This window comes from Monodon monoceros, unplaced genomic scaffold (genome assembly GCF_005190385.1).
Source record: "Monodon monoceros isolate NGI ecotype Baffin Bay Population unplaced genomic scaffold, NGI_Narwhal_1 Super_Scaffold_21, whole genome shotgun sequence".
Taxonomy (NCBI): Eukaryota; Metazoa; Chordata; class Mammalia; order Artiodactyla; family Monodontidae; genus Monodon; species Monodon monoceros.
In genome coordinates this window covers 141,485,252-141,496,365 of record NW_021703778.1, presented here as the reverse complement: position 1 = coordinate 141,496,365, position 11,114 = coordinate 141,485,252, and the positions used below count along the sequence as shown (strand labels likewise).

Sequence of the window (11,114 nt, the reverse complement as noted above, 5' to 3'; positions counted from 1 at the left end):
GAGGGTGATCCAACTGGGCTGGGGTGAGGCGGGCTGGTGCGCAGTGTGAGAGGAAGAGCCCCGCCCCGGGCCGGTGCACGTGACGTGACTTGCTGCTGGGCCCTTGGGAGGGGCCCGAGGGAGGAGAGCCAGGCTGACCGAGCCCGGGGTTAGGAGCCTGGGCTCTGCGCCCAGTTCTCTGGCTCCTCTGGCTACTGTGTGATGTGACCTTGTGAGCGTCTCTCTGTCTCAGTTTTCTCCTCTGTAGAATGGGATTAATGATAGCACCTACCTCATAAGGTGGCTGGGGGGATTAATTGTGTTAATACTGACAGAGCACTTGGACAGTGAGCTGGGGAGGGCATCCCTGGCCTCTGAAGTCCTTCTGCGCTGACCTTCAAATTAGATTGTCAGGCTGAGGACTGAGGGCCTTCTTCTGTAACTGTGGTGAGTGCTGTAGGTGTCTGGCGGGCAGGGAGCCGCGTTTCAGTGGATGGCACCTTCACCCATACCCCCTTCCTCGGTTGGCTCGGGTCCAAAACCTGGGTGTGACCTCTGATCCCTCCCTCCCTCCCTGAGTATCTCTTGGGTCCAGCCACTTCTCTGTCCCCGCCACCACCTCCCTGGTCTAAGCCACCTTTGTCTCTTGCCTGGACCTTTGCGCGGCCCTCTGACGGGTCTCCGCCGCCATTTTGGCCCACCTCTGATCTGCTCGTCGCGGTGCAATTAGGAGTCTCTTTCCAAGATGCAGGTGTAATTATGTGTAAACTAGCACCTGATTCCTGCATCCACCCTACCCCCACCCCTCAACCCTCAGCTGAAATCAAATAAAACCTCTCCCATTGTTCTCAGGAGACACCGTCCTAACATCCTATGGGACCCCATGCCCCTGCGGTAATGCTGACCTCTGGCACCCCTCTCCTCTCCTCCTGCACCAGCCCCAGTGGCCATTTTCCAGCGGCTTGAGCAGGCCTTCGTCCCTGACCCCTGGGGCCTCTGATATTTTCTTTCCTCTGCTTGGGCGGCACCACCCTCCCGACCATCCCGGACCCCACACACGTGCGTTGGGTACCGTCCATCTCGGTTTGCACCTGTTGTTCTGATGTATTTATTAACAGCGCCTACCTTTATTTACAAGTGCCCCAGTTTGGATGATAAACTTTGTGGTCCCCCTTTCACATTTACAATCTCTTCATCTAATTAAAATTCCTCAGTTTTAAAAATTCACTGACTTCCTCAAAGTAGTGGTCAGACGTACACCCTGGACCAGGTTAGGGACCCGTTTTAGCCTCATGCCTTCAGAACTTTTCCTGTATGCAGTGAAGCTCGGCTTGCAAATATATACTTACTGATATGAGTTTTTGATTAACATTTGTCATCCTTGTTAGACCACAGGGTCCTTGATTTAAGGGACTATGTCTTGGGCTTCCCTGGTGGCGCAGTGGTTAAGAATCCACCTGCCAATGCAGGGGACATGGGTTCGAGCCCTGGTCCGGGAAGATCCCACATGCCGCGGAGCAACTAAGCCCGTGCGCCACAACTGCTGAGCCTGTGCTCTAGAGCCCGTGAGCCACAACTGCTGAGCCCATGTGCTACAACTACTGAAGCCTGTGTGCCTGGAACCCGTGCCCCACAGCAAGAGAAGTCACCGCAGTGAGAAGCCTGCACACCACAATGAAGAGTAGCCCCCGCTCGCCTCAACTAGAGAAAGCCCGCACGCAGCGACGAAGACCCAACACAGCCAAAAAAAAGAATAAATAAAATAAATTTTAAAAAAGTTAATAAATAAGGGACTGTGTCTTTACTTGCCCAAAATGTGACCCCAGTTCCTGACACAGTGAGTGCTCAGTAAGAATTTACTGAATGAGTGAGTGAATGAACGAATGAATGAATTTACCTTCTCCTGCTTACTGGCAGGGGGAGCCTGGAGCCTGCGTGGGTCAAGAGCACGGGCAGTGGCCTGCCTTGAGGGAAGCTGCTGCCATCGAGCCAATCCAAGCCCAAACAAGCCGGTTGCCCACGCCCTGGCATACACACCCCCTGACTTGGCTGCCCCTATAATTATTCATGACCTCTCTCAACGGGCTTTGTGTTTGGAAAGCCAAAAGAGACAAGAGTTCAAACCCTCTTTCCACCTCCCCAAAACTGAGACTTAGGAGAAAGAGTTGCCTGGCCCATTCTGAATCTCTAGGGAGCCACAAGGTCCAGGACCTTCTCGCATGGCTGGATATGAGTGCTGGCGTGATTCTCACCCAGTGTCCTGGGCTGCCCTCCCCGGTCCAGGCCCAGGGACTGCTTGGGGACAGCTAGCTGCACACGTCCCCGTGTGGTTCTCGGCTGACCTGGGACTGGTGCTGGCCGATTCCTCATTATTCTCCAGCCTGAGCAAAGGTGGAAGGCTTACCTGGAAGAGCCGCAGCCCCCAGCATAGTGGAAAGGGCCCACACATTGGCATCCTGTGGACCCCAGTTCAGATCTCAGCTCTGCCTCTCACTAGCTGTGTGGCTAGGAAGGTTGCTTCCTCTCACCCTCGCTTTCCTCCCCTAACGCAGGATTGTTGAGTGGATTTGCTGAGATGGTGCATGCCTCACCCAGTGGTAATAACAGCCCACGTCTTTGAGCAACTCCAAGATCTTATTCCTTCTCTCTTCCCCTCCCCTTGGGGCTCCCAGAGGTCCACTTTGCCTTCCGTGTCCCCATGTTGGAGTTGAGGGCTTAACACGGTACCTTCCTCTGGAACAAGGTTAGGGGGAGGCTGCGGTGCCCTTGGGCAGCCCGTGTTTTCTGTGGCCCCCTCTCCCACTCACTGCACACTTTCTGAGCTTAAGCCCGGTGCTGGGAGACAGGACGGGTGTGGATCTCCAGGTTCCCAGGAGGCTGTGAACACACTCACCCACAGACAGGAGCCCCGTGTCCCACCCCATCCCAGCAGTTAGTTGGCCAGATCTGCCTACAGCTGCACTTCTTCCCATCCTTCTGGAAATGAGGACGTTTCCACAGACATGTTTCTATTCCATAGCCTCTGCTCCCTGCTCCTGATTCCCCTGGTGCCCTGTCCCTTGAGCCAGGCTGGCCGTGCTGAGGTTGGTCAGCCACCTGGCCAGCAGGCCCGCTGCGGACGCCCCAGGTCGCTGATGGGTCTTAGTGGAGGCTGGGAGTGCAGGGACAGTGTTGGGCCACGTCCGCCTGGGCCTGGGTGGGGATTTTCATGGCCCACAGGTTGCCTGTGATTTCTTCAGAAAAGGGTTTTGGGGTTTCTGTGCCGCTTTATAATGTGCTGATCTGTGTCTGTATTTTGGGAGAAGAAACTTTATTTTCCTGGACCTCAGGTGAAGAGAATTGGCTTAATGAGGCCCCTCAGCTCATGGCCCACTTGTGGGTCCACCCATGTGAGGCCACTGTGCGTCCATCACGTTTCACCCCACAGTCTCGCTACGATGGGCACGTAGGGGGTCCCCAACCCCTTCCCTGCCAACACAGATAACGGAACGATGAACATTCTCCCATGGACCCCCGGGTTCACCATGTGAGGATTTCTTTGAGAGGAGATTTCCCGGGTGGCTTGTTGGGCAGGTACGTGATGAATTTCATGACGTCGTGCTGGCTTGCTCTCCAGCATGGCTGCACAGCCCACCCTTCCAGCCAGGCATGAGGGCTGCTGGATTCCTCAACCACAGCGACATTTGGGGTAATCACCTCTCTAATTGTTTACCAGTCTCTTAGGTGTAAAGGACAAATTATTGTTTTGTTTTTGTTTTTGTTTTTTGCGGTACGCAGGCCTCTCACTGTTGTGGCCTCTCCCGTTGCGGAGCACAGGCTCAGGACACGCAGGCCCAACGGCCATGGCTCACGGGCCCAGCCGCTCCACGGCATGTGGGATCCTCCCGGACCGGGGCACGAACCCGTGTCCCCTGCATCGGCAGGCGGCCTCTCAACCACTGCGCCACCAGGGAAGCCCCAAATTATTGTTTTATATGCAACTAAGGAGGAACTCTTAAATGCCAGGCCTCTGTCCCCTTCCCCCATTCAGAGTTCCTGGAACCAGAAACTTCCTCTTAGGCATGGGGTGATTGCTGTCATGGCTGAGAGTCAGGGAGGTTCTCTGCAGAAAGCCCTCCACTCCCCAGGGAGTGGCGGTTTATAGGGAGTCTGTTAATGCCCCAACCTCCCCGCCCCCACCCAGAGTGCGCATCACTCGAGGGATTCCTTGTGGCTGGCGATGCTTACACAGCTGCTGGATTCTGAGGTTGTGCCCCCTGCTGCCTGCTTTCTGCTTCCGCTCTGGCATCCTGAAGGCTCTGGGTTCTCTGGAGCTTTGACCTTTTTCCCTTGGGAGGCTGCGAGTCTGCCTGCATTCCGGTGTGAGGTCATGTGGCGGTCCCTCGGGAGGGAGGTGGATGACATCATAGCACTGGCATGGGGTCTGGGCTGAGGTCGTCTTATTGAGCTTATGTCCTTGATTGGGTCAAGGAGCCTAGGGCCAGGGAACGCTGGAGCACAGTGCCGGCTGGTGCATGCTGACCCAGACTCAAGCACACACTGGGGACGAAGGCGACCTCTGTAACCCCAGGATGGTGCCAGGTGACCACTTAGTACACATGGGCAATTCCGTGGGCCCCGAGTATTTCTCTCTCACTGCTTTCCGTGAGCATCCTTTTTCGTTTCTTTCTTATATTTTAATAATGAACTCTAGATATTATTAACAACTTACCATGTGCTTGGCTTTTTGCAAATGTTAGCTCATTGAAACCCCTTAATACCCCGGTGAGATAGGTATTAACCCCTTTTACAGGTGAGAAGACTGAGGTTCAGAAAGGTCAAGAACTTGCTCAGGTCCCAGTGTTACTAAGTGGCAGACACAGATCACACCCAAGTCAGTCGTCTGCGCCTAAACCCATCCTCGTAACCGTCAAGCCCGTGGTCCTCAGTGGGATCTCTGGACCAGCAGCATCTGTACCACCTGGATTCTTGTGGGAAATGCAATTTCTCTGCCTGTCCAGAACTATGGAATCAGAAATCTGGGGGGATTCATAGATCTGTTTTAACGAGCCCTCCAGGTGATTCTGATGCACCTTCAAGTCTGAGAACCACCACATGGAGCTATTCTGCTCTCCTTTCTCTCCTTTATTTTTTCTGCCCTGCGCTTGTGTCATTGGGCCGGTCAGTGTAAGCACAGACTTTGGGCCTTGGCTTCTCTTCATGGGTTTCATGCCCACTCTAAGAGGTACAGTGTATGTCCCTACTGGGTCTGGGGCCTCCAGGAACCCCTCCCAAGTCCCTGAAAGCATTTGATAGAGCTGATATCTCCGCTGCCTCCAGCTGCAAGCCTGGTGACAGTGGCCACCACGGGGGTCAGAGTTCCCAGCACTGTGCCAGAGGAGATGCCTCGAGAGGGCAGGGGTCCCAGCAGTGGACTGTGGGACAGGCCAGAACAGAAGCTCCAGTCCAGCAGGTTATTCGGGGACACAGAGAAGAGACCTGGAAATTTTCTTTATCCAAGCAGTGTCTCTTTCCTTCTTGCAAATTTGTAATAATGGTTTGGCCTCTGGAGAGGCCACATGGGGGGCTTGGAGCCTAGGCAGGACCCTTGTTCCCAGTCAGCAAATCATGCTCAGTAGAAATGACCCTGGCGAGAGGAGGGGAGCTAGCTGTACTTGATTTTACTTTTTGAGCCCCCACTATAAGTCAGGTATTGTGCTATTTGATTCTTACCATAACCCCAGGAGGGGGCAGATTGATTATTCCCATTTCGCAGGTGAGACCATCGAGGCTTCAGGCTGTGAAGTTGAGGGTCACAGCTCAACCATACAGAGAAGTCAGGTTAGATGCTCAAGGCAGCCAGACCACAGCTCCCCATACTTTATGAATACCAGGCTGGGCCAGATTCTTGTCATGCGGGGAAGTTCTCTGTGGGGTTGAGTGGCCCATGGCTCTCAGCATTGTGCCAGAAAAACCAGATGACCTCACATGTGAATGACTTTTCCTTCTTCGGGGAAGGAATGTGTGGGCCATTCCTGTGAGCTGCAGCCCACAAGACCTGTGTGCTGTCAGACCCACAAGGGCCAGGATCTGACTCCAGACATGGGGGAGGTATCATAGGCAGGCCCAACCTTGGGGTCGGCAGTGGGGAGCAGGCTGTTCTCACACTGGCCTCCGTAAGTAGTGTCAAGTGTGCCTAGGAGGAGCCAACAGGCCTTTGATGGTTAAGCAGATGTCCTGGGGCGGGACCTGCTCTTCAGAGTAACCACTCCCTAGGAAGGCATCGACAAGGCCAGTGGCACCTAAAGCCCACACAGTTCAGGCCTGGCTCGAGTGCTACATATGCCCAAAGATGAGACCAGACCTCCCACCTTGGAATCTTGGTCTCAGTTACCTCAGTACCTGGAGAGAGCGAGGGTCTGGGGCCTGCCTTTGAGCCTGGTCTCTTGCCAGTGGGCCAAATGGGTAAACAAAACAAAACAAAAACCCCTTGATAAAAGACTTAGTGGGGTTCTGGAATATTTTAGTTTTTTTTTTTTTAATAATAGCTTTATTGAGATATAATTCACGTACTGTACAATTCACCCATTTAAAGTGTACAATGTAAAGTTTTTAGCATAGTCACAGATATGCGCGGCCATTACTGCAGTCAATTTTAGATCATTTTCATCACTTCTAAAAGAAACCCCATCCCCCTTAGCTATCACACCCCCGCCAGCCCTAAGCTACCACTACTCTATTTCTGCCTCTGTAGATACATTTTTGGGTTTTTAACATCCAGTGAGCACTTAGTCTGCATCTGGCACTGGGCTAAGCCTTCTGTTTTAGCTCACACAACCCTCCCTCAGGATAGCCGCACGGGGTAGACACTCTTTTTTGTCTTTGTCTTACTGACGTGGAGACTGAGGCTCAGCGAGTCCAGGATCCCAGAGGCCATGGTGACAGAGCCTGCCGAGGGCTGGACCATTGCTGTGGCTCTTCGGTCCCCGGGAGAGGCCAGGCTGTGGACGGTGGCAGACTGGTGGGGAAAGCTGATGCACCTTGGCCAGGAGCTGAGAGGACAGTCCTTGTTTCTTCACTGGAATCTGGTGCCACCTGACTTTTAAAACGGCCCTGAATTCTCTCAGGAGCTCCAGGTTCTGCCTGCACCTGCGGGAAGGCACTGGGGTGCTTTCCAAGGGCCTTGGTGAGAAGGGGTGCCTGGGCCTCGCGGAGGGGCTGGCAGCTCTCCTCTCTCCCACCAGGGTGTGGTCATTAGGTCAAATCACCTCCTAGAATGAGCCATTTGGCCACCTGTGCTTTGGCCTTGTGGCCTTGGTGACCCTCCGGGCATCTGGTGCTGTGTCTCCCGAAACGGGCTGCAGGTGGACATGAACCGAAAGCACAGGCCCCTGTTCCTCCCACTCCTGTTCTCACCCTGGCCAGGGGCTGGTCTCAGGGTTTCCTCATCAGTCAGTAGGAGAGAAATAACAGACCTCTTTCTTCCCACCTGTAGAGCTCTGTGAATGATTAACTTCCATTGAATAGAAAGGGAATAGGAAGTGAGAGCAGTAGGACAGAGGACAGTTATGAGGCTCCTGCCCTTTTCTGACGGCTGGCTATTTTGCTTCCATTGCCCTCATTCTGACAACAACCCCACAAACTTGTGATATTATGTAGCCCCATTTGTCAGATGAAGTAATTGAGGCCTAGACAGGTTCATGAAAGCCACACAGCCACTGAGTGACAAAGGCCGACAGGATTAACGTTTTTTAAGCATCTGTTGTGAACAGAGCACCAGACCGTCTCTAAGTACATGAGATCTAATTTGGTCCTCTTTAATGCTGTGCCGTCATAGGTCTTGTTATCCCCATTTTACAGATGGGTATCCTGAGGCTGAGATTGAGAATCCTGTACAAAGAGACAGAGCTAATGAGAGGTGTAGGCCGGGGGCCCAGCTCTTAACAGTTACAAAGTCCAGCTCTTTTGGGAGCCTCCAGCCACCTGCCCCTGAGTTTCCAGGGCCCCAACATTCGCATGGTTTTGGGGCCAGCGGTTAGAGAGGTGCCCTTTCAGAGCAGAGGAAACCGCCTGGTGGTTCAGCACCACTCCCAGGGGTGGAAAGTAAACAGATCTGGGTGGAGATGTTCTTGAGGACTCTGCTTTTCATCTGTGAGTGAACCAGCTGACTGCTTGCTTTGAAAGGCTGGCAGCCAGCCCTTGATAAGTTAACCAGATACTTCTATTTACGTTACCGGAACACTGGGCATCTGAGATCACTGCTGGCAGGCCTTTGCTTAGACAAACCACCCAGTGCCCACGCCCTGGCCAGGCTGGCCACGTGCGGGGGTCAGAGGGACTCCACGGTGGCCTGAGGGAGAGAGAGTGCTCCCTGGCTGGTCCACAGTGACCTCCCCCAGGCCAGCAAATGCTGCAGAGACCTTGGCCCTGAGCTCTCAAGGGGCCCTGGCCTGATGCTTGCGCGTGGTGGCCAAGAGTGGGAGAGGAGGGTGGGCTGTGACTGACAGCCATGGCAGGGCGCCCGCCCAGAAGGGTGTGGAGATCGCAGGGCCGCTGAACTGATTTCTCAGTTGATGAGCCTAGACCAGGACCAGGGTCCTGGTAGCTGTACTCCAGGGAGGGGAAGTCATCCGATGAGAAGCCAGCTTGTACAGGAAGCCCTGTACCACCTTCAAGAGGCTTAGAAACTTGCTTGGGTTTTTCTGGGCCACTGGGCCAGGGGGTACTGCCCTTCATCTCCGCCCGCAGTTAGCAGTTTGCTGTCTGTTGGGGTGGACACGTGGGTGTAATTGCTGCTTTATCTTCATGTCCTGGTCCCTAATTATGACTTTACTTATAATAGTTTACACTGACAAGGCACTTCAAAGTTTTTCACAACCCTTTCTCTGTATGATATTTTCTTCTATTACTAATTCTTTTCAATAGATGGAAGAATTTTTCCTTTTTCATCTCTTCCTATTCTTTTAAAATGTGAAAACATTTGTTTCCCCCCACCCCGAGAACTCATGGGCCCTGACCACCCCCATCCCAAGTAATCCCAGAGAAATGGGAAGTTCCCTCTATCCCATCCAGAGGTCTGACTCAGCAGATAAACATATACACAGACTTTTCTTAGATTTGCATGGCTTTTTGTTTGAACAGATAATGACTGCACATGGTATAAAATTCAAAGGAAACAAAAGGGTATTCTGTGACAAGAAAACGCCCCACCCTCCCCTGTCAGGAGCCTCCTAGCTCCCCTCCCTGGAGGCAGCCACCGTGCCAAGTCCTGTGTGTCCTTCCAGGGATATTCTGGCATAAAGCTTTTATGGACTGTCCAGCAAACTAATAACAGGTGTCTTTTGGTGAGGGGTAGGCAGTCTTGAGACCGAAACCCTGATCATGCGTTGAGCCACTGAGGTGAAACTGCCCCTGTGGGATTTATTGGCCTCTGACAAGGAGCAGAGCCCATCCATTGCAATCAGCCCTACGTGGGAGCTGAAGATTGACCCTGGGTGCTCTACTTGGCTGTGTCTTTTACTTTTGCACGTTATGATGGGACGAGTTGCTGGGCTCTGACCTGCAGGGTCCGGGACTCATTTGGGGTTACACAGCTGGAAGGGGTTGAGGTGATACATATGAGGTCACACGCATGCCTGGCTGAGCCAGGGCAGAGCCCAGGTTTCCTGACCCCTGTGCTCTGAACAGTAACTCCCCTGGAGTGAACCGGGGCTGGTGTCGAGTGTCAGGATCCCCGGGGAGCAGGAGGATGTGCCTGGGAGAGGTGTGGTCGGCCCGCGAGCCTGGGGCCTGGTGGCCAGTGAGGTGGCAGTGCTGTTCCCTCCACCCGCTGAGCCGGCCTCATTTTGGCTGCAGGTGGGTTGTCTTGTTTACTCAGGACCAATGGAGAGGTCAGCCAGGTGCGGATGGCCTGGATTGTGCGCTGAGGGGAGTACGCGTCACAGAGGAGTGCTAGCAGGGAGAAGGGCAGGGAGGAGATGGGGATTGCCAATCACATTTGCAGCCGGCTGGGCAAGGAAAGAAAGTCATTGCAATTCAGTTACAGGAGCACAGGCACTGCTTGCGTCAGGATGGGTTTTGTTTCCATCGTTTTCTCTCGTTCCTGTGATCGCTCACATGGTTTTAAGCCTGTGGTACATACAGTTTTGTATCCTGCGTTCTTGGTAATTACATATCAGCCTTTTCCCATAATAATGTATAGTTTCAGAACCCATCATTTTGGCCGTCTAGTGTTCCATTAAGTGGATGAACCATAATTTATTTAACTAATACTTTATTAATAGAATTTGGGGCTATTTCTAATTGTTTCCTCTCCAGTAATGCTGGCGAGGATGTCTTTGTGCCCATGAACCTTCTCTTTCTTGAGCGATATTTACCCAGGATAGTGTCCCAGCATTAGGCTAAAGGTTATGCCCGTTTTAGCTCCCCTCGGCGGGTTGCCTTCCACCGGAGTTGTACCGAATCAGCCAACCTGCTGTGACGTGTTGCGGCTTGGCCACTGTACCCACCCTTTGATGGGAATTAGCAGAAACTTATTTTTGCAGATGTAATAAATGAAAATTGGTACCTTCGTTTGAACTCACAGAACATGGTGGTGTGTGTGCACGTGTGTGTGTGTATGGGGGGGACGCACATCTGGTTGTCGTCCCTGGTGACAGGTGTGGGTCCTTGATCAGCCCAAACAAGGAGAGCTCCTGTGGGCCCTCACGGAAAGTTCTCTCAGTTTTTGCTTGCAGATTCCCCGATGGCAGATGCCGGTGGTGGTCTGCGAGGAATGTGAACCGTGCTGGGCACAGCTGTCTGCTCGCGTTAACACACCATTCGTTCCTGTGTGGTGACTCTTTTGTTAGGAGACTTAGAAAGTTTTCACGTTTTCTCACTGTGGAACCAGAGACCCTGTCAGTCTTAATTCAGATTTAGCCTGCCCCTATCTTTTGAGGGGCTGTGGGATGTCTTATTTTTAAGTTGGACCAGCATTTAAAAATGAGAAGACTCACATCAAAGTCCAGATTTCTGGCTCCTTTTCATTGGAGGTCTGGCACCTGAGGACGCACGTTCCCATATGAGCCAAGGAGAGACGCCTCCCGTCCCCTCACCACACCTGCCCTGATACCGAGATCGTGTTCTAACTGCCATTATCACCGTGTACGCTCGGG

General features: G+C 53.1%; 1 protein-coding gene across 3 annotated transcripts in view; it reads left to right on the top strand.

Moving 5' to 3' along the window:
• ACTN1 (actinin alpha 1) overlaps positions 1 to 11,114 on the top strand; it is a 96,160-nt gene that overhangs the window by 34,580 nt on the left and 50,466 nt on the right. The gene's annotated exons all lie outside the window — the stretch shown is intronic.